The 25,328-nt window shown below is 36.5% G+C and overlaps 1 protein-coding gene across 1 annotated transcript in view; it reads right to left on the reverse strand.

The window, feature by feature from the left end:
• The window catches only part of PTPRD (protein tyrosine phosphatase receptor type D), a 1,886,025-nt gene that overhangs the window by 1,068,116 nt on the left and 792,581 nt on the right, over positions 1–25,328 (reverse strand). Inside the window, exon 6 of the mRNA XM_067553085.1 lies at positions 20,004–20,047. The gene's annotated coding sequence lies outside the window, so the exon portion shown is untranslated. The remainder of the gene's footprint in view (positions 1–20,003; positions 20,048–25,328) is intronic.

The raw sequence follows: 25,328 nt of genomic DNA on the forward strand, positions 1-25,328 counted from the left end.
CAAATTTTGAAAGAGAGAGAGTCGATAAGGATATAGAAGTAAAGGGTAATTGGAATAAAATATAATAATGTTTAACAAAAGGTAGATCATGCCAGACCAACCTGATCTCTTTCTTTGAGAAGATAACCTATTTTCTATACAAAGGAAATGCGGTAGATCTAATCTACCTGGATTTCAGTAAAGCATTTGATATAGTTCCACATGGGAAATTATTGTGAAGTTGAAGAAGATGGGGATTAATATGAGAATCACAAAGTGGGTAAGGAACTGGTTAAAGGGGAGACTACAACAGATCATGTTGAAAAGTGAACTGTCAGATTGAAGGGAGGTTACCAGTGGATTTCCTAAAGAACATATCTTGGGACCAATTTTATTTAACATTTTCATTATGACTTTGGCACAAAAAATGGAAGTGCACTAGTAAAATTTGAGGATAACACAAAGTTGGGAGGTACTGCCAGTACAGAGGACCAGAATATCATACAGAAGATTTGGAAGACCTTGAAAACTGGAGTAACAGAAATAATCTGAAATTTACTAGTGCAAAGTGCAAGATTATGAATTTAGTATTAATAACTAGAATTTTTGCTATAAACTGGGGACATCAGCTGGAAACATCAGAGGAAGAAAAAGACCTGGCTGTATTGGTTGATCACAGAATAGCTAAGAGGTACCAATGTGATACAGCCATGAAAAAGACTACTATAGCTCTAGAATGCATCAGGTGAGGTATTTCCAGTACAGATACGGAAGTGTTATTACCATTATACAAGGCATTGGTGAGGCCTCATCTAGAATAATGTATACAGTTCTGGTCTCCCATGTTTAAGAAAGATGAATTCAAACTGAAACAAGTGCAGAGAAGAGTTACTGGGATGATCAGAGGAATGGAGAACCTATATTACAAGAGGAGACTTAAGGAGCTTGGCTTGTTTAGCGTAACAAAACAAAGGTGAAGGAGAGATATGATTGCTCTCTATAAATACATCAGAGGGATAAACACCAGGGATGGAGAGGAGTTATTTAAGTTAAGGGCGAATGTTGACACAAGAACAAACAGCTATAAACTGGCCATCTATAAGTTTATGCTTCAAACTAGACAAAGGTTTCTAACCATCAGAGAAGTGAAGTTCTGGAACAGCTATCAAAGAAGAGTATTGGGGTCAAGAAACCTAACTTGTTTCACAACTGGCAGGTCTTCCCCACATGCTCAGGGTCTGTATTTTGTATTTGAAGTTGGGAAGTAATTTTCCTCCAGGTCAGATTGGCAGAAACCCTGAGGTTATTTTTTCTTTTGGTCTTCCTCTTCAGTGTGGTGCATTGATCACTTGCTGGTTTGAATCAAAGACAGTGGTGGATTTCTGTAATTTCAAGTCTTTAAATCAAGATTTGAGGACTTCAGTAACTCGCCCAGAGGTTTTTGCTTATTACAGGATTACATAAACCCAGAGGTTTATGAGCTTATTACAGGAGTAAGGGGTAGGTTAGGTTCTGTGCAGAAGGTCAGACTAGACTAGATATTTCACAAATATTTTTTAGATTTCAACTTTTTGTCCTGATTCAAGATAGTTAATTTCTGAACTCTTAAAAACATTTCCACATTGGGAAAATGCTTCCTGCCCAGTACTATTAGACAGTATTGCAGCTTTCACCAACCTCTGATGCAACTGTTTTGGTAAGAAAATGGGGGGGCGGGAAATGAAAGAGAAATGGAAATGCTGCTACCGCTGCTACAGCAAAATGTGAACGTAGTGACAATTCTGACATTATTAACTTCTTTATTATTCATAGTTTAGGATTCAGTGTGATTTTTTCTCCATATCATCCATTATGGAAAGACATCAGAGAGAAGGAATTTCAAAAAATATGAAAAAACTCTTTGTTGCTCAAGGCATGTGTTGGTTGATTTTTTTTAGCTCTGTTTATTGCAGTGTTTAACTAATGGTACATTTACTTGAACATGTGATTAAACAAACTCTTTAAATCAAAAGGAAATCTACAGGCAACAAAAGTTTTCACTTCTGAAGGCGCCCTGCAGCTGGAAACTCCTCTGCTCACCTGAAAAAAGCAGTTACTAATCTGTGTTTTTATCAGTTGGGTTATGTTTATAGTTGGGTGGGTAGAAGAAATTCAGCACACTTGGATAATCCTCAGATTTTTCATTGCAACTTTTATTATGACCTTCTCTCTAAAAGTTCTCTTTATGGTGAAATGTTACTAATTATTCATAACAGCCAAGTCAACTGAACAGGAAATTTCCGTGGTTGCCCTTTACTAGTACCAAGGGGCAAAATACAGAGTCACTTTATTACAGTGCCTGGCATTCAGATATCACAGTGTTAGGTGGGATACGAGAACTAAGTACAGAAAAAAAATAAAATAGAGTTAAACAAGATCATATAGCATTACACACAGACTCTCTGACCAAGACCGTGGAAAAGTACTTATTTATTGGCTTTGGAAACTTTCATAAAGCAAAGATAGAGAAATTCTCTAAGAAAATTTGTATAACTTTTACTTTTCTTCCTGCTATGGAATTTATATAGACAACTTTCTGATCCAAATGGAATAAAGACATCAAGCAATCTGACAACATAGTGGTGAATCATATGGCAGTCATGCTGCTATAACTGTACAAGCAGGAGATAATTTCTTTCCTCTTTCTCTCTCACTCACTCTCTTATTTTTATTTTTTTAATGAACATATATCTTAAAATATATCTTAAAAGCACTGGTGCATAAAGGGATGTTGCAGCAAGGGGTTAATTGTTATAACAGGCAAAATATTAAAATATATTCAGATATACACTGGGAAAATAATTGTAAAGCAAAAGGTTTTAGGAGATAAGTTGATTTAACTAATATCTGTCCTGGCAATGTGATATTTCAGAGAAATTTTAAAAACATTATAAATTCCTAGGCCCTATAGCTTTAAGTGCATTTCTGGAACCAAGAGTTCACTTCAATAGAAAGATGAATATTCTAGCATCAGTGGCTGGGGAGTTGTTATACCACACCAGTTCCCCCAGAGTCAAGGGCAAAACTGTGTGATAAAGTTAATTGAATTTTTGGATAATTAACAATGACACCATGTCCTGCTGATAATGATATGTGGAAAATGATCACATATTGCACAACAAGACACTTCAAAGCCAATGATGAATAGGATGGCTTCTAAGATGGTGCTCCTACCTCTTTTTTCACATGGGACAAATATCACCAATAGCTAAACAAATTTGTAACTACTAGACTATCCAAACAATAACCAGATAAACTATTTCTGCCCAGACATAAGCACTTGTAGGTATGATAAAAAGCAGCAGGAAACAGAACACAAGATATGAGGGACTTGGCCAATGTGTGGCTTCTTTCTTCAGATAGTTGGGGTTCAATACACAGCTGAAGTAAGCTGAGCTCACATTGAAGGGGGAAACAGAGGTGGCTTCACCTTTTTGTGTGAGAGCTGGTCCAGGGGTAACTGGTGTGCCCTGATGAGCTGCTTACTTTCACTTCAGAGATAAGTAACGGGGTCAGGGTTGAACAGCACTCTGCACAACTGAGGAGGTCCCTTTATGAACGGGGAATTTCCCAGGGTGCATTTGCGCTCCATTTCAGGCCCTTTACAACACCAGAATGGCATGAAAGGGCCCTTAGTGGAATCCACAATTGATTCTTGGACTGGATAAAGGACAAGAGCTGAATTCAACTATTCATTCCTAGCATCATACATTTCAAACTCAAACCATTTTGGTGACATGAAAGGATAAACAAGTGTTATCAAAGATTTTTTTAAAATAAAAAACCTTTTGCCCAAAACAGAGCATTGTACTGTGGCTCTGGTTTAATCCTTTGGTTTCTTTTATCATTACATCCAATACGGATCCAGGGTCTAGTTTCCATGTAGCATGTTATCACTGAAGCCATGTCTGTACTACAGCCATTATAGCAGCCCAGCAAAGGTGCTGCAGCTGTGCTGTTGTACTACCATAGTCTACACCGGGGGGGGGGGGGTGTGTTAGGTTGATCCAACTACAGTGCTCAGGATGGGAAATCTTTCACAGCCCTGAGCAACATAATTACATTGATCTAATGTTTAAGTGCTGACCAGGCCTAACACTTCTTGGCTTGCCTTCAGGGTTAAGCACTGCCTTTACTCACTTAATCTTTATCACTTCTCATAATTTGGGGAAATACCATGTATTACATCACCAACAGACTTCTTCCACTGCTGCTGGGAAAACGAATATATAATCTTTTAGGTATTTCCAGTTGTTAAGGGAATTTTCATATTTAGTGCTCGGCAACAGATTCAGCTTTGCATAATTCAAAACAATGTCACACCACCTAAACCAAATGGCACATGATGAGACCTTTTTTTCTCCTCATTTTTATCTCCTCTGGTACTGTTGATAATTTTTTTAACCATCTTTTCACTCTCCTACTCAAATTATGGGTAAAGAGTAAATTGAGATCAGATTATATGCACACAGCAAAAGAGTGTCAGCTTTAGGATCTAATTGTGCTAACACTTATACATCTGTTTAAATTTACACACAGGATAGTCCTATTGACTTCAGACAAGTGTGTAAGATGTGTGTAAGTGTGAGAAGAATCAAATGAAGAATCAAATACTGAACTTATTTCTGAGGTGTTTTTCTGTATTTATCCATTTAAAAGCTCCTCTAAAAGACACAGTATTTGTCAACTAAATTATGTCTTCAGTTATTGTTATTATTTGTTTCTGGGAGTGCTCACTATGTGTTATGCACATTCCATACATAAAAGAAGGCACTGTCCCTGCCATGCAGAGTTTTATGCAGCTAATTTGCCACCATGTCGACTGAACATCTAAAGGCCCTGATCCTGGAAAAAGATCCATGCTAGTGGATCCTTTTGTCTGTATGAAGTCCCACTGCAGTCAATTTTGCAGGATTGCAGCTGAAAACATAGATACATGCCTAATTGTTTAAAGGATGCAAGCAGGGCCGAGGTATTATTTAGGGGTATACAACTGTGTATAACTAGGAATTTCTGGGGGAAAGAGGAGAAAAGGAACAGGAAAAATAATTAGGCTGATTATTAAGAAAAAAACTCATACTGGAACATGGAATTGTCATCCAAGAGACAGGAAGCCCCACTGGATAAGATATTAAAAGAAGTCAGGACAAAGCAGTAGAAAAATATGTTGTAGGAAAAATCCTGCATTAGCAAGAGGGTGGGTTATATGAACTAAAAAAGCTTTTTTTCCATCTCTAATTTATATTCTGTGATTCCCTAATATTTATTGCTCACTTTTTTTAACATTTGCACATCTCAGTATTTAAAATGGTCTCAAGGAAATGTCCGATCTGTCATTGCACAGCAATTAAATTTCTAATTGCACTGTAGGGAATTATCCTGCATTAGGAAGATAGACTAGATGATCTCATAGATCTTTTCTATATCTAACTTCTGTGATTCTATAGGTAAAATTCAAAAGCGAGTCTAATCTGGTGTAATTTATACTTTCTTCCTACCCAGTCAGAGATAAATTACACTACTCTAAATGAACTCAGATTCTCTTGGCGATTCACCTGGCAATTCACTCACTTATCCACATGAAACTTCTTAGGGGCTGGAAGAGATGACTGTAACATGGAAATAACTATGAGGTGAGTGTAGTAAAATAGATCATCTTTTCTTTCACACCCTTCTGTTAGTTACTTTTCTGTCTAAAGCCTTTATTTTATAGCCCCTTGGGATATGCATTACATCCACGTAACTGAACACACTAGGATAAATTCAGGGGTCATATGTAACGAAGTGTAAGTTTTATGTTGGTAAGTGGTGTGAGTATAGGGGAGTCAATCAAAATTAGCATAATTTACATACTTACATGTTTGGAAGAAAGTATAAATTACACTTCTTAAGCCTTACCATAGCTTCACCTCTGAATTTGGGTCTACGCATGATCCCATGTATCTCTCTATCTTACACCACTACTGGCACCACAGTGTCCTGCAAATATCAGGGTATTTACTAGAAAATATTCTCTTATTTTAAAAGAGGTAACTAGGACACCACTAGGAAACCACTAGGAAACTAGGAAACCAGGAAACTACAGACTAATGAGCATAATAGTAGTTGTGAGGAAAATGCATAGAAACATTCTAAAGCACTTGGAAAACACCTGGAAAACCACAGTTTGATTTAGGACAGCTACTCAGGCAGGGGGGTTCATGCTTAATTGAACGAGTTCTTTAAAAATATTTCTGCTTTGATAAGAGAAATTCAGTAGTTTCAGTAAACTAATTTACTCAATATGCATCTGACAAGGTTCAATGACAGAGATGAATGACTAATATAAAGAGTGATAGATAGAGGCTGATGTCCAGGAAGATTCTACATCCTACGGGATAGCACAAAAAAAGATCTAAATATCTAAAGATTCCCCAACACAAGGAGGTGTAGGCAGTAAAATATGTGGTTTCTATTCCATTCTATTCAGGGTCTTATCCTATTCTCATCACTGTGAATATTAAGAGTGCAAACACCATTCTGGACAAAGCTTCTATAATAAGTTGGTCTGGGATATAGCCAGAGCCTTTTCTAATAAAGACATTAAAAATACACACACAACAGCGCCAAATAAAAGCCATTCCACCATTTCAGAAGTAGCTACCTGTTATGGGACGTTGACCCCACACTGACCTCTATGGGGTTAATAGAGCCCTAGAGCGACTGTGCGAGAGGCAGCCAATTAGAGAGAGGCAATCAGGGTCAGGGAGGCCCATATAAGAAGAGCTGCAGAGCAGAGCAGGTCAGTTCTCCCTGGAACTCAAAGAGGGAAAACTGTGTGCCTGGCAGGCAGAAGGAAGCAGCCAGCACCCTGGACAGAGCTGCTATCAGGGACCAGGGGAGCTAGTGAGAGCTTATTCCTGGCTGGTGCGATTAGCAGGCTGAAGCCCTGAGGCCAATGGCAAAGAAGGTGCTGTGGCCAGGTGGAAGTGGCTCAGGAAAATATACTGAGGAGTTGGAGGGGATGCAGCACATGGTTGCCATCTACAGGGTCCCTGGGCCAGGACCTGGAATAGTGGGTGGGCCCAGGCCCCTCCCTCCAGTCATCACTGGGGAAATGGTGGAACAGTTGAACTGCAGCACTCACCGCCGGAAGGGGGGGAACTCAGATTGTGACATGGCAGGAAGGTTGTGTCATGAAGAGGACATCACAGTCCTTGGAATGATGTAGGTCCGGGAGCAGAAGTAACAGCAGGTGAGGCACCATCGGGAGAGGGCATACCGACTTGCAGAGTTAATCCCCAAGACAGCCGCAGGAGGCTCCAATGTGAGAATGCAGACCTATTACACCACCATAATGAATACAGGGGAGGTGTATATATGATTCACATTTTTTCAATACAGCCATCACCTATATCTTATCAAGTGATGAGACTGTAAACTCTTTGAAGCAAGGACTATATTGTCATTGGGCTTCTCTACACATGGCTGGGGACAAACTGGAAAGTTAATTTGAAAAAGCTATAGGTGTAATTTTAAAATAGATTAAACCATATTTAAACCTCAGTATGAATACCCTCATTCAGAATTAAAATGGCCTTAATTCAATTTAATTTAGTTTAATTCACTTTGGAAGTGAATTAAACTAAACTGAATTAAGGCCACTTTAATTCTGAATAACAACATTCACATGGGGATAAAATGAGGTTTAACCAATCCATTTTAAAATGACACCTTTAGTTAGCTCAGATTAATCTTCCTGGATGTCTTCATGTAGACAAGCTTTTTATATAGTTCTGTAGATCTTAGCATGCTTTTGGACACTGTATAAATAATAAAACACCACCATAATCACCACCATCACAAGGTAGTCTTTTATACCATAGAGGCACTGACAGTAATTTCATAATTAAGGCTGCCTTTGGATTGATACATATAGCAGGATTAGGTGTCTGGTTTTTTAGATTGTAAACCCTCCGCGGCATTGATTGTTTCTTTTCTGTACTTGAACAGCACTCAATGTACTGTGGGGCAGGGCTTTTGGGCTCCACCATAATATAAATAGCAGTCCTTCTATTTACACATTGAAGATTGAATTTAGTATGTAAATTTGCCACAATAACTCTTCAAAAGAGTATTAACATTTCCATGAAGATGTAAAGGGAAAAATAGTCTTTTTTTTTTGGTTGAGGAAAAGCTTTAAAATACTCCCTTTCAAAAATGGTCCTGACAGTCTCATTATTTTTGTGTTTTTGAGGACACCCATCTAATCCATCACAATATTAAACTAACCAACATTAACAATTTATACTGTGTTTCAAAAATATGAGCTTTTATTTTTCTAAGCATTTGAACCATTTCCTGCAGTGAAGGAAACTGGCTATACCATCATTGGGCTTGTGCATGTCAATCAGAAAGTTAAAATGACTGATCTAATTTAACTCTCTAAATTGAGTTGAATTGAAATTATATAACTCTTACAAGATTCATGAAGGGTGAATTTAAACTTCTTCTTTTTTTTTTTTTTTTTTAAATAAAAACATAAGGTATTTCTAGTAATCCAGGTGAGAGGTTTTCATTTTTTTTAATACAACTGAGTATCTTGACCATCCTTGACAACCCCATCCTGGAAGGTTTATAGTCCAGACACAGACAGACATATTAGTCCCATTTTAAGTGTAAATCTAAAGGCAACTTTAAATTTGCTGTCAGTGCCTCCATAATATACAAGTCTATCTTGTGATGGTGATGGGTATGATGTTTTATTATTTATAGTGTGCAAAAGCATGCTGAAAACCAGAGCATGGCTTATCTCCCAGAATCCTAGGGCAAACAAAAGTAAACAGTTTGTCTGACCATTAAGTCTAACTTCATCTATTGGGCATGCTGATTAGGGATCCGGAATTACCTTGTCTGTGAATATTTAATGACTAATCAATTACCTACATATAAGGAGCTAATTTACTGTTTTATTTGTATACAACTCTGTGAAGTACTGATTGTCATGTAAGAGACTCCAGATCTACCAACATTTTGGAAAACAAATTAATTTAATGCAGAAAAACTCAAAGTAAGGATGTGCCTATTATTCATTTTCTTTATATTGTATTTCATTTATCTACTACTAATTCAAACAACCTCGTTTATTTTTGGAGTGAACTAAGAAAATCTCTAAGTCAGGAAAGGGAAGAGAAGCAAAAAACATAAATATTATTTATAATTAACATTAAGCTATTATATTCAATGGTAACATTCCTATTACATCTGTAATATATGCTATATTCAGCTCTTTATAGATGATGCAGTGTTGTGTATGAAACATTTAGGGGATTAGTCAGAGACCGCTAGAACAAAGAACAGAATTTTGGGGGTGTAAAATCTTTCTGAAAATCTGATCACTTTTACTTAGAGATGAAAAAGTTTTCAGCAGACATGAAGTTTGTAAAATCAAAAAATGTTTATTTTTTGTTGCTGCTTCTGACTTTCAGTGCATCTAAGAATATCTAGAATTCTTGGTCACACAATTTCTTATACATGTCAATTCTATGCAGGAGGTTCTGAGATGATCAAAAGAAAACAAACATAAATAGTTGATGATGATGATGATGATTATTATTATTAATAATAAAGATTACATGCCTCCAGTGTTCCAAGAAGTGGCATTTCTTGCCGCAGAACTAATAAGTTTTAGTTCTAGTTTCAGCAAAACACTTAAGCTTCTGCTCGCATTCCTTCACAAGGTGCCTTATCCCTCTGTTCTCCTACAGCCCTTCTTTACCCACGTATCAATAAGCAAAAGACAGAAAAACTAACAGCAAAAATATGTTTAAACGCATCAGAACCAGCTATGGCATAAATCAGCCTCTGGACTAGATGACTGAAGGATAGCTAATGTTTTTTAAAAAAGGTTTTTTTAAAAAAGGTTTCAGAGGCAGTCAGAGCAATTACAAGCCAGGAAACCTAATTTCAGTACCAGGCAAATTCGTTGAAACCATATTAAAGAACAAAATTATGTTTCTTTAGCTAAACACAATATCATGGAGAAGAGTCAATCTGTCTTTTGTAAAGAGAAATCATGCCTCACCAATCTATTAGAATTCTTTAAGGAGAAAACAAGCATGTGGACAAAATTGATCTAGTTGATATAATGTACTTGGATTTTTAGAAAGCCTTGGAACCAAAGGCTCTTAAGCAAATTAACCAGTCACAGGATAAGAGGAAAGGACCTTTCATGGATCAATAACTGGTTAAAAGATAGAAAGCAATGGATAGGAATAAATGGACAGTTTTCACACTGGAAAGAAGTAAATAGTGGGATCCCCTCTGTGCTGTTCAGCATATTTATAAATTAACTGGAAAATGGGGAAAACAGTGAGGTGGCAAAGATAGCAGATGATACAAAATTACATAAGATAGTTAAGTCCAAAGCATACTGCAAAGAGTTAGAGGGATTTCACAAAACTGGGTGACTGGGCAACAAAATGGCAGATGAAATTCAGTGTTGATAAGTGGAAAGTAATGCACATCAGAAAAATCCCAACTACACATACAAAATGATAAATTCTAAATTAGCTGGTATCATTCAAGAAAAATTTCTTGGAGCTGTCGTGGACAGTTCTCTGAAAACATCAGCTTAACGTGCAGAAGCAGTCAGAAAAGCTAACAGAATGTTAGGAACAGTTAGGAAAGGGATAGATCAGAGAGAAAATCTCTCTCTTAAATACTGCTTGCAGTTTCTGTTGCCCAATCTCAAAAAGATTATTTTAGAATTGGAAAAGGTACAGAGAAGGCCAACAAAAATTATTAGGGATATGGAATAGCTTCCATCTGAGGAGAAATTAGAAAGACTGGGGTTGCTCAGCTTAGAAAAGAGATGACTAAAGGAGGATATGATAGAGATCTATACAAGATGAATGGTGTGGAGAAAATGAATGAGGAAATGTAATTTATCCCTTCACATAACACAACACCCAGAGGTCACCCAATGAAATTAATAGGCAGAAGGTTAAAAACAAACAAAAGGAAATATTTCTTCACCCAACACACAGTCAACCTGTAGAACTCATTGACAGGAAGTGTTGTGAAGGTCAAAAGTATAATGGTGTTAAAAAAAAAGAAGTTCATGGAGGATAGGTCAATCTGGCTATTAGCCAACATGGTCAGGAACACAACCCCATGCTCTGGGTGTCCCGAAACCTGTAATTGCCAGAAGCTGGGACTGGATCTCAGGGGATACCTCACTCGATAAATTGGTTTGCTCTGTTCATTCCCTCTGAAGCATCTGGCACTGGCCACTGTCAGAAGACGGGATAATGTACTAGATAGACCACTGATCTGACCTAATATGGCCATTCTTATGATCTTAGCTACAGGCCTTATGTTCACTTTATGACTTCCTCAACCATCTCCCACAGATCTCCCTAGCTCTTAATGACCACTCAGGCTTCAGGCAACCCCTATAGTCTTTAAAAGTATGTTGTGTACCTCTTTGAAACAGTTACTATCAAATTACACAAGATCTGGTGCTTTTTCCTTAGGGTCTAATCCTGCAGGAGTCTCTCCAGTGCTCCCCAATTTTGTCACTCATTTTCATCCCCAAATTTCCTACATACCTTACAAATTTATGCCTAACAAAGAAACAGGAAAGTACGATCTGCCAGAATAAAAGCTTTTCACCAAAATTATTTTAGGTTTCCCTTCTCACACTTCAGAATGCATTTTCCCATTTAAAAATTGGAAATTTCAGGTCATTCTTAGTACACCCAGAAAATCATTTTTAAAAGACTCTCTAATCTTTTGAAATGATTACAGGATGACAGGAAGCTACAATAAATCTCTCAGTTTCAATATATAGGAGCTAAGAAAAGATATTGAAAAATGTGCTGTAACAGTTTGTTTTACTCAAAACATTTTTTTAAAGAAACAGTCACAGACAATATTTTTGACTTCTCCAAGTGTATCCATATTACATTTATGCAGCCTGCTTTTTTTAATTAAACAGAATTATAATTGGCTTAAAGCTTTGCAACCACTTGTTTCCCAAAAGTAAATTCACAGAGGGTATTATAATGACACATATAAAAAGGTTTTAATTTCCAAAAGCTATTAAAAAAGCCCTCTCTAGAAAAAAATGTGTTTGAAGTTCAAATAAAAGACAATATCTGAATAACACTAATCCCTAGGAGAATTCATGGCACCTGCCAGGCACTGTAAATGTTTTATAAATGTTGTCTTCTGCAAAGTCGACTGCAAACATCATAAGGCCTTTTGTAAATATGTCTACCAGCCTCTTTGTTTGAGTAGAAATATTGAACTTCCCACCATTATGATTATAAACTAGAGAAGATTATTTTAGATATTTTTAAAAAATATTTGACTAATAGCCTCCCTTTTCTGCCATGGGATCAAGTTTCAAATTGCACATAGATTTAAGTGTTTGAAAATTCTTCTTTTTTTAACAGTACAAAGAGTCACAAAAGTGGAACTTACTTGTAGGTGAACATATAGTAAAGCTAAACTGGAAAATAAAGGATCGCTTGATGCCTGATTCACAATATCTGAGTAAACTGTGGAGGCTCTGTGCTGTTGCAAAGCAGTGTGGTGTTGCTAATTATAAGAAGGAGAATCATGATTTTCATATTGGAAAATGTAGAATATTTGTTTCTTTGGGAGAGACACAATGCCACATCCTATGTGTCTGTAATTCTCTAGTGATAAAAATAACTGGATTTAGAAATGCATTAATGGGTAATAATTTTCAAAACTATATCAAATTAATTTGACCTGATCAATTCAAATTTCACTGTTTTAATTAAGTATAATCTTTGCAAGCTGTTATTTTAAAAGAGTTGAAAACGAAACTAAACAAAAAGCAGGAAAAAAAATCCTGGACACACAATACTTGAAAGTTTTGTGGTGTACTATATTAAAAGACATTTATTATACTTCCAAGGAATACTGTCTCATTAAAACATCTGAAAATAAGTAATTTGTCACCTAGGTAAAATTAATACAGTATCTTATTTTATAATACATTATCATTTTAATAAGTTTATTAAACTTATTATTATTTACTTTTAACCTTTATAGCTTACTTTTGTACTTATTACAGTTTGGGCAACAGTAATAAGCTATTCAGTTTCACTTTGGTTTATAATCAGTTTCTAATGAATTTCCCTTTCTGCTTGTTGGTGTGAACAAGAAGAATGCTAGAATATGAACTTGCAAAAACTGCAGGAAAAAGTTTTAAGCCAGACAAAATTGTCTTCATTTAATTTCTCCCCCACCTCCTATATTTCATGAGAACATTCAAACATTCTTTTCATTTGTATATGTTCACATGAGTGTTAACAGCAAAGTAAAAGCAGGTCTTCGTTCACTTAGTTCACCATTGTGTTACTTGGGTGTGTGCTGACATAAATCCAGTGACTGCGGCAGCAATGTAAACTGGAGTAACAAAGGTGAATCAGGCTCATGGGTGATTAGCTGCATCATCATAATCTATTTATTTATTTATTGTATTTGTGTAAGTAGTAGCTTGGTAAAACATGAAGACAAATTACTTATAAATTGCAAAAGAACAGCAGTATATTTTTTCTCAGGGGCTATTTTCAAACTCTGACCTTAACTTCTGTTCAAGTGAGAAAACAACAAATAAGTCCTACTTACCTTCAACATCACACAAAATAAATTAACACAACATTTTCCTCACGTGGCAACCGTTTTACTTGCTCTCAGTACATTTAATAATTTGCAATCAAAACTGTCTAGCATTTTGATTGCAATTTTCACGTTATTACAAATTACTTCTGTCACATTCCTAAAGCTCAAAAATGTGTTACATATTCTTCTTTATAATATTAAATGTATAATTCAATATTCAAGTAATTAATTAGTAAATATAAAAGCATGGCAAAAACACAGTAAATTAAAAAGCTATGAGATAAGACTCTTGGCTTGAGTCAATTACTTCCAGTATAGTTTGTTTAAAAAGAAGTCCTGGAAAGGTGGGCGAGGGAGAGAAAACAACAAAAAGCAAACCCCAAGAATGTACTAAAACATTGCTTTTTCTCCAATATGTTCATTAAAATGATTAGATGAAAGCAGCCCTTTGAATGAGAAGTATAAGAAATTTGTTCAATTGGTATATTACACAGCAAACAAATTCTTGTTACTGTTTTGAATAAAGAATTTAACAGCATCTGATGTATTTTCTAGGAGATGCCCTCGAGCTAGAGTCACCCTTAATGATGCACAATATGCTTTCCTGAAGCAATGAAGAAGGCCTCTATACCTACTGGAGTATTCATTCTTCATGGAGTGCAGTTTACTGGGATTTTTCCTAAGCAATTGAAACTTTATTTTTTATTGGATGATATATAGGATCCCTTTCAATTATGCTACATAGGATATATGTTGAATCATCGCCATCTTCTGCACTAACAACATCCCACCTTCTGGTCAGCACTGCCCAGTTTTGGGGAAGTGCTAACTGGCTGTAGGACTGATGGTAGGGGAAAGTTACTGACCTCTTGTGCTGCTACAACCTCCTGCCAGGCTGACTGATGTCAGTAAGACCTATTGCCAGACTGACATCATGATCTATGTCAGCAGAAGCCAGAACAGACAATAAGTGAGTTTGGCCCATTATTTATGTTCTGAAACCTGTATCACAAAGTACAGTTATCGGAACTGTATAACAAAGCACTTGAGAACTTTTGGCTGTTGACTGAACTATTGGGTACGGTGCCTGAATTCTTCAGTTCATCTAACTTTACAAACAGTCTGGCTCATGTGATGAAACTAAAAGCTCTTAGATTGTTTCTTATACTGTTCCATTTGAAGATTACATGCAGGGAATATATGTATATAAATACATTTCATCAAATAAACTTGGATTGATTATTTTGTTGCTTCACTTTTATTTATTTATTTATTTACGTCAACATTTGCTATAATAAAGTTTTGTGCTAGCTGGCCTGATGGTGTCTGTAAATGTATTGTCCCAAATAGAACCACTCAGCTTCCGCTTGCAATTATGTCGTCCAGAAACAACTGTTCATGAGACATTCTGTAACATATATACAGTATCTTTGGACAACATATCAGTTCATATTATAAAGTGAACTATAGCACTACCCAACAGTGCCAGTACGGTTACATGAATGTCAGTATTTCCATTATATTTTCAGGGTTTATAATTTGGTTGTAAAAATAAGCTTCAGACTGAAGCACACACACAGTCTCAATTCAACCTCGGAGTAATTTTTTTAACCATATTTGATTTTAAATTCATTTGGTCATTTTAAAATTACAGGTTCAGGATTTTTCTTCTTTTTTTCATTCCTGTAAATAAAAGAGGGCTCAATACTTACCATGCATCGGTCCACCATATTTATTGAATTCTGATCACCATTGTATGTTTTGTAATATGCCCTTATCACATAATTCACTCTCTTTACACAATATTTTTTGGATTATAAGTAGCAATAGTGTTTTTGGAGTGTTGTGAAAGCATATCTAATGGATCTGAATTCTAATACTCAAAATGGATGCTTAGCTCTTTAGGCCAACAGGGAATGGCAATTCCTTGTAGCACTCTGAAGCTGCTTCAGCTGACTCAGGCAGAGAGTTTTAGGGATCTTGTGGGAGCTCCATTCAAGGATGGCTAAAGTGAAGCTTTTTGTGGTGTGGATGATAAGATTAGAACAGGGGAAATCCTATAGGACCCCACACCAAAATAATGTACCATGGTGTAATTGTCTATTATTATTATTTATGTATTTCATGATTGATGCTGAAGCAATATATTTCTTTGAGTGTCATTAATTATCTTCAAATGATAGCTGAAAAAGAAAAGGCACAAACAGCTGATAAGCAAATACTTTGCAGTGGAGGTTCCTCAGGGCTTTGCCTACCCTAATTTGAGACATACTCAGCATAAGCACTACTCGCTGCTGCATGCTGCATACTGCCTCTGGGTCTCTGTTTGTGTTAGTTTTGACTATCCACTTTTTGCCTCCCTTTAACACTTGAGTAGAAGGGATATGCATTTTCCTCTGGAGTTTTCAGTTTTGAACTTCTGTGATCCAGAAAAAGGTTAGCTATTTTGTACCGTCTTTCCTTCTTCTAAATGCTTATATTTCTGCATTTTGCCTGTAGTTAAGGCACAGATTTACCTAATTCTATTGAATTACAGTAGTATCTACAGTATATGTTAAATTAAATCTGTCATGCTCCCCACTGATTAATATTCCCTTGCAGAACACTAGAAACTATTCTGCTCTACACCGTTTTAATAGGCACAAAACTGAATGAATATTTACTAAATACCTTATAAAAAAAAACTCCTCACAGGAATTTGTTTCATTAAGTTGCTCACAAAGGTACCACATTTGAATCTAATTCCAAAACTAACATTTGGAGCCAGAGATTTAAGAGACTATTATGGGCTGATAGGAAGGTTGATAGACAATTAGATAAACAGATACAGAGGCACATATGAAAGAACTGTAAATGTTTACAATGCATATTAAAGCCCTTTCATACAAAAAAGGCTCATATTGTGTCTGTAAGATACAGCTCTGTGCTTAGGACTGTGCAGGAGGACACTGTCCTGTGGGAGCTCTTGGTGATGGTGTGCCTCAAGCAGTAACAATGACTCCTAGAGCTCCCAGTAGCATTAGGGGAATGGAACTGCTCTGCCATGCTGTTATGGGAGCAGTACAAGGACCCTTTGCATTAGCCACTGGGGAGCGGCAGGCGTGATAATATGGCTCCACCTGTTCCTTTGGATAGGATAGTGCCACAACTGGCGATATCATCACAGTCTTGTGCTTTGGGGAATACCAGGACTTGCCACTGTCAGAGGTGCAAGAGGGAGAGGACTAAAATGAGGACTAAACATTCGTGTTTTCACAGAGCATCATGATATTAGTCTAAGGACAGCTTCCTTTTTGTTCTCTCTGTTCTCTTGTTCTGGTGAGGGGTATTTGGGGGGGAGAGCACAAGGTCCTGTTCTCTCAGATTTGAATATTCTGTGGATTTCTTGTTTAAAAAATATTTCTGTTATAGTTGGAACTCCCACTGTGGTTTAATTTTGTTAAGATCTCTTTGGTTTTAAGTGCAATGATGGATTAACATGATGAATTACACTGTCAATATGAAAGAAGACTAAATACCAGTTGTTGACATAGTTTGTGTGTTTAACTCAGTGAAATAGCTTACTGAGAGAGGGTGCTTAAACTAACAACATTTTTATTAATTTAAAAAACTAATCAATTAAAAAAATGTTTGAACCAAATTCTTACTTATAAACATTCCTGGTTCATACAAATGAGAAACTGGCAGAAGCCTCTGCCAAAATGTAGGTACAGGTAGCATTCACACTAATTTCCATTATGAACAGTAAGCACTGGAACTCAGGAATCTGCTGATTTGGTGAAGGTAGCACACAGAGTTATAGCTTCCTCACTACAGCTATCTTGTTTTGAGGAGAATTGCAGCTTCTGAGGGGCTTAAGGCCCAGTGTAAATCCTCCTGTTCACAATGAACACATGTTGCAGTTCTGAAGCCCCCCTGCACTCTACAGGCTCTCTCCTTAAGATCTCAATGAACCTCAGCTGGCAATGATGGAGGCACATATCACATACCCTACACCTACACTATCAAGGAAGAGGCCAAACAGATCAAGATGTTGACTTATTTATCTATACGACCATATGCAATGGGGTTCTTGCTATCAGCAACAAATGATTTGCTTGCCTCTCTGTTTATTGATAACTCTTACTGTTAGCTTTGTTGTTTCCAAGGTAATCCTTGCCCAATACTCGAATGCAGGCATTATTTGTATAAATGAATGAAATGAAAAACAGTTCTAGCCAGTAGCTAGAATAAGTCATATGACATGAGCATTTAGGAGTTCTGTTACATCTTGATGCGTATATAATGGAATAGGCCTTTAGCCATATAGCCATAAGACTCTCACATTTCCCTTTATTATACCGTTTTTCCCTCCTGCAATGACAGAAATGATTAGACAGCATTATTTTCACCAGCACAAAGTGGCATGCATCAGCGCAGCATCCTTCTAAAGATATGGTCATTTCAGAAGCTATCTGATCCCTTTTTGACATAAAAATGGTTGGACATCTAGCTCAGATTTTGGTCTTATAAATGATTTAACATTTTCACTGTAATGACTTTATGGTATGCTTTTTCCTTTAGAACTTTACTCCTGCTTCAGTGTGGATCCTATCTTGTGATGCCTTTGGGATATGAATTTCAAACAATAACTCATTGTTTAATTGCCTTAGAACAAAAAAAGAAATATAGCTCAGCAGGTGTAGGACAGTCAAGGGAAATTAGGAAAAATATATTTAAGAGTTTTGTTCACAACTACTGTAAATCAGCATAGCTCCAAAATCAACGGAGCTCTGCCAACTAGAGTGCATTGTAAATGTAACAAACTTTAGTGTATTTTCAGAGAATACATCAAAGTGGGGCAATTGGACATCATTAACCAAGATCTTATAATAATAATTTAGAGGCAGATCGTCAGCTGATATAAATTTTCATAGCTTCACTGACTGCAAGAGTGCTCTGACCATTTACTCCTGCTGAGGATCTGTCATCACAGTGTTTCAGCGATGATACCAGGCTCCAGGGGTCTTCCTATATTGGGGAAAGGGCAAAATGAAAGCAACTACACTCCTGCCCCACTTCCAAGTGCCATGTAGAGGGGATCCACCTCCAAGACAGTTTTGCTACAACTAGCCCTCACGCCACATGTAGCAAAACTGCACTTATTCTGCTACCTTGGGAATTTCTGCTCTCATGGAGACAAGGACTGGATTTTTGTCTCAAGTCCAAATCCGAATCCCATCAAATCAGTGGATCTATGGCAAAACCACCATTCCGTTACCTTCATCATTTACATTTGAAGAGTTATAGTGACTTGAGGTTCCTCATTCAGACTCATTGCATGGTGGAATTAGGAGACTAGAACAATGACTTGCATCTGCTGCTGGGTTTTATGTCATATCTCTGGAAAATCCATATTATTTACATTATATTGCATTTGATTATGTTCCCATTTGGTAGGTACCAAATGCCATGCCAAAGTCTTGACACAATGAAGATTTATGCCTCTAGCCATTCATTTGCTATCTGGCAGTTCTCAAATACTGGCATATATTTCCTTGGATATGTTCAACCTATAATGGCATATGAACAGTGGCAGTAAATGACTTGCGTTAGGGATGAAGAAAATAAATATGCAAAAAACTGAATGAAATGCTAACATGGAAGCAATATTTCAGTTTTAAACCTCACAAAGTATAGTGTGTGTGATATAAATTCTATATTATCATTTTCACTTACTGTATTAACAAGTCAATTTTAGAAGTACTGTAGAAAGAATAAATTTATTACACTTTGAAGTTGAAATTAAAAGGAGAAAGGCATGGAGATTACACAGAATATATATTTTGTGGTTACTTTCTTGGCTATAAACCATATATATACACAACTGAAAGAGCAGTAATTACCACCGATGAGTGCATTTACCCACAATATTTTCATAATTCTCTGACACTTTTTAGCTCATGTATCCTTTCAGTTCTTTCTAGTGGGAAATTATTTTAAGGAACAATAAAATTGAAGACTTCCTCTTTTTTCAGGCTTTTAGAAGCTCTTACTTATTCTGATAAGTGTTCTCATTTACTTTTAGTTACTGAAGGCTTGTTGATACTAAGGTCAGGAGTACCAATGCAGCACTTCTTACTCAGGCACTGAAGTCAATGGGAGTTTTGCTTGAATAAGGAAGACAGAAGAAGGTGCACAATATAGCACACATGCCACTGTGGACTTCATGGAATGGCTTAATTTTTTCAAATTCACGGATCAGAAACACTGAATTTAAACTCGCAAGTTATTAACACATTAAAATCACAGTATCTAACCATTATACAAAATATACTTGAACATAAAGAACTGTTTTAACTTACTCTTCTCCAACGCACATCCTGTTGTTGTCTCTCAGGATAGAGATCTAAAACAAAAATTGAAAAAAAGCATTTTATATCACCACTGTTTATATTAATTTCTCTATGTGTGATATTTTGTCTTTCTATTCAGAATCTTGTATGTGTTGTATGTGAAATGGTACTGGTTTACTGCAATAGTCCTTTGAAATAATGTTTGTTTGTAATCATTTCAAAGACTTTTTATAGAATTAGATAGGCATCAGCATTAATCAGAATTAATGACAGCATCAGCAATGACTATACCCAAACACCAAAAGGAAAACCAGTGCAACTCCCTTTTTCAAAGTGCATAACTTTATAACTATTCAACCAATTTTCACAGAATGCAGGTTGTTTTTTAAGTTCAAAAATCAAGCCAAAGCAGAGTACTATATTGTATGGTATTTTAACATACGGTGTGTAAGGTTGCACAAGAAAGTCCAATACATTTTAGATACTGCATTACTTCACAAATAATTCATAAAGAGACAAATACAGAACAAGTTCTAAGGAATGAGCACAAAAGAGCAACACTGAGGTAGAGTTTTCAACCTTAACTTTTCATATCCTTGGCTCCTTAATGCTTGAGTTCTTAATCTCGTTTTTTGCAGCATATGCATATGCCAATCTGCAGGTGTATAATATATGATGTTGTGCTATAAAAGTTTTATCAAAATGAAGTTAGGATAGGCACTATACTCATGAATGGCAAAGCCACAAGTAAACTGTACAGGTTATCTCAATGATGTGCCAATAAAACATTAGTACCATCCCAAAATTCTCTATAAAGCACATTTGTTACAGAAAAAAAAAGTACAAGCATTTGAGAGCTTTATTGATTTATTTCTATTATGACTAATGGCATTCATTGCCAGGAGCCCAACTGGACAAGACTCACAGGCAACCACAAAAGCCTCAGAAAAAATGATCTAAAATAGATTTTTTTCTATACCTAAAAATGTTATTTTTAAATTCTGATATTTCAGGCATTTCCAGGGCTAATACTGGGCCTTATCAGGAAGCTGGAGCCTCCCCTTTCCAGTGGTATAACAGTTCCATTTCCAGTCTTGCAATGATTAGAGGTACTTAACATAAACCTGTAATTGATGTAGGCCTGAATCTTGCCCATCCTTGGTCTCATCATCAGGGTTTTGGGAATATTTTGGTTTTCCGGGTGGAGAAATCCATATTTTGTGGGAGAGGGGGAAGAGGAGGAAACATTTCTCTGGCACAGTGATTTTTTTTTTTAATAGTGAATGTTTGATGCTGTTCATATATTTGGAGTTTTAGAGTAAATCCTAGGGGAAAAGGATTAGGGGCAGAGTGCAGGTGAGAGTCCAAAATGCATAACAAATTATGGAGCCATGTGCTATATTAATAATTATATGCATTCAATTTATATCTCGACTGACTATTCGATTTATCACAGTGCAGTAAACTTGGATTTCATGTAAGAAATAATTTCTATAATTCCTAGTTTATCTGATATAGGAAGTAACATCATAACTATCGTAAACCAAGCGGATGAAAACAGGATTAGAATCTTTTCAATCCATGTTCAAAATACAGGTAGCTGTGAATTCTGTCATTTTGGAAGAGACACCTGGAAGCCTTCAGCTGTGCTTTCACAAGAACATTGCTTTTTTTAAATGTTGCAAAGCTGTAATTAGCCTTGCTGTTAAAACAAGTTATATACTCCTCTCCCCTCTCCTCCTCCTCCCTCTCCTCCCCCCCCCCCCCCCCCCATGGCCACACACACACACACACACACACACACACACACTGTTCCTTTGGAATTTTACAAAGAGTTTTGGATTTCTTTAAAAAGCTTTTGCAGTTCACCTTTAAGTATAGTGACTTGATCTTGTCAGTTGTCATATTTGTCAAAATGTCTCAAGCTGGGTTTGCTGATCAATATCTAGATGGAGGACATAGAAAGAAGTACAGCATGTTCTGCATGAATTCTGGAACTACATTTGTAGGGGGAGAGGTATTTGAAATGAAAGATAATTCTAGCAAATTCTTCAAATTCCATTTTTAACCCTGCATTCCTTTTAAGTTAGAAATCTGCAAGATCAGCTGAAGCACACAGAGAAGTATTGTTAAATCAAAGTACCTAAAGCCCAAAGCCTAACAGTACAAAGTGAAGTAAGGGTGAATTTCAAGAAACTGCAACCCCATTACCATTTGCAAGCATGGATTTTTCAAATCACTATAGTACTCTATACAACACCTATTCTTGCCCATAGGCAGACCATATATCTGCTTCTAGTCACACAGGGATGAAGGAATATCACGCTCCCTTTTCTTGGGACACATCCACCTCCTCTTTAATAGCTGCTTTCCCCTCCTTTTGTCCCTCCCAAGGAGAGTTGAGGGAATGAATAGCTTTCCCTACAAATAGTTTAATAGCTTCCCTCCACACACATTCCTCTCCTCTCCCCCCAGCTGCTTCCCAAGCTAGCAGTTGAGTGACTACTTGTTTGGAAAAGCAGTACTTTGAGGCACCCCAGCACCAATGATTGTAAGTACCAACATACAGTAAAGGAGACTGAAAGAAGCAGAGAAACAAAATCAAGATGGAGGGGAAAAGAGAGACCGTCAGAAGTAAGTGCAGGATTCAGCTCTAAAGATGCGCTGCAAATTTCCTTTCCCATTTTACTGATCATTTAATGGAAGTAAACAAGTCTTAATGCCAACTGAATGATATGTGATTTTCAGCATGAAAAAACAGAGCTTTTTCTTACCTTGTTTACACTAATTTAAATCAGAAATGAACCCACTGAAGTCAGTGGCATCGCACTAGTGTAAGTGAGTTCAGAATCTGTCCTCACATGTTCCTGGAATTTAAAAGAATTAATGGATTTTGAACTGTTGTAAAACTACGTGACATTAAACAAAAATTAAGAAAGTGATTTATTATCATCGATAATCTTTCACACGCTGTCCTAAATGCATGTGGCACTGTGAAGTGGAAGATCAGTGCCAAAGAGTTCATAGGATTCTATCCACACTATCTATAATACAGATGTGTGTTCATAATGAAAAATGATGTTGTGAAGAATTCAAAACCATATTAAACAAATTGGTGATAATTTGTGTGTAATTCCATTAAAAACTTTTTATCATTTTAACCCAGCCTTGGTTACAACCATTCTGCTCACTTCAATAGTGTTCTGTACAGTGAAACAAATCCAAATCCAATAAGGTTTTGTGGAGAGAGAGTGAAAAGAGGCAAATACATCTGCAGATGCAACTTGCAAATGCATAAACAATTGCCCAGCATTTCTCCCCCATGAGAACAGGTATGTGTATATCTGTCGCAGATAAAATGCACCAGATAAGAGGTAAGAATTCATTAATATTAGACACCTTATTAGTAATCAGAATGAAGTTTTAAATTTATTTTAAACTTACTACCATATTTTTTTTAGAATTTCTATGCCACTGGGGTAATATTTTCAAAGGCACAAATAGCAATTACGTGCCTAGTTTCAACTGACTTTCAATAGAAGTTAGACATTTGTACTTTTGAAAACCTCACCCTTAAAGACCAACGGTACATTTTTGTACTTATTGTAAGTCAAAGGGATTTGGGCTTCTAAGTCACTTAGGCCCAGATTTTTGTAAGTATTTACGCACTCCACTTACTACTGCAGTGCCTACATGACTTACATCTCACTTTCAACAGTGGCTTTCAATGAGACTTGCACTCTTTAGGCTCCTAAGTCTAATTGAAAATCACTTTTCAAAATGAGACATATGCTCCTAAATCACGTAGGCCCAGACTTTTATAAGTATTTAGGCATTGCACCACGAATAAGAGCAATGCCTAAATACCTTTAAAAATCTGGGCCTTAGGCACATTTGTATTTTTTTTACCCTAAGTTTATAGTTGTTAAATCTTCTCTCTTTTTCCTCTATTACAATAATACTTTTATTGAGCAAAATACTGAAGGTAAAAAATAGATCCAGAGCCAAATTTTGCTCCTGACGTTGATGAGATTGTGCAGGAATAGGAGTTCAGAATTTGACCCCTTTTAAGTACATCAAGGTAAGCATATCCTGCCTTCATAGTTTTAAGCCCAATATTTCTTGAAAAATATGTTTTTGGAGAGTTATTTTATTTTATTTACTGAAAGAATATTATGCACTCATTCCCAATTGCTGGAAAATAAGTGATGCAGCTTAAATGCAGTAACTGACTGAAATGTCCAAAAAAAAACCCAAACAAACATTTTACTTAGAAATTGTGTACAGGGAATATAGAATGTTTTCCCTGATTTATTATTTTGTTAGGGTGTCAACTGCATTTTTAAAAAAAATATCTCCCAATAATTAAAATAGTACAGTACAGATTTCTGTGCTGAGTTTTAGTTTACTGGCCATCTTGTTCTATTTATGAGTTAGGCACCTGGTTGATTATGCAAATCCCACTATGTGCCTATCCACATTTTAGGTACCAAATACCTTTGAAAATCTCCATTCTATAGTTCAGATGTGAAGTTGTGGTGGCATGGCTAGACAAATGTTTTCAAAACCAGTAGTTATCATGGGATTTATTGACTAGGCACAGGATATGAGGAATTTTCATCAAAACATTCTTCCCATGGAACAGGGGCTGGTGGGAGACTTCATGGATTCGAAGGCCAGAAGGACCATTGTGATCACCTAGTCTGGAGTCCATTATATCACAGGCCATAGAACTCTACAAAATAATTCCTAGAACATACCTTTTAGAAAAAAACATCCAATCTAGATTTAAAAATGGTCAGTGACGGAGACTCCATCATGACCCTAGATAAATTGTTCCAATGACTAATTACTCTCACCGTTAAAAATGAATGCCTTAATTCCATTTCGAATTTGTCTACCTTCGGCTTCCAGTCATTGAATTGTGTTATACCTTTCTCTGCTAGACTAAAGAGCCCCTTATTAAATATTTGTTCCCCATATAGATATTTCTAGACTGTAATCAAGTCACCCCTCAACATTTTCTTTGTTAAGTTAAATGAATTGAGCTCCTTGAGTCTATCACCATAAGGCGTGTTTTCTAATCTTTTTAGTCATTTTTGTAGCTCTTCTCTGAACCGTCTCCAATTTATCAACATCCTTCTTGAATTATGGGCACCAGAGCTGGACACAGTATTTCAGCAGTGGTCACATCAATGCCAAATATAAAGGTTCAATAACCTCTCTACTCCTACTCAAGATTCCCCAGTTTATGCATCCCAGGATCACATTAGTTTTTTCAGTCACAGCATCACATCAGGAGCTCATATTCAGCTGATTCATCGCCATAACCCC

The sequence above is a fragment of the Emydura macquarii genome, unplaced genomic scaffold (assembly GCF_026122565.2).
Source record: "Emydura macquarii macquarii isolate MOO-44397 ecotype Brisbane River unplaced genomic scaffold, CSIRO-AGI_Emac_v2 contig_1451, whole genome shotgun sequence".
Lineage (NCBI taxonomy): Eukaryota > Metazoa > Chordata > Testudines > Chelidae > Emydura > Emydura macquarii.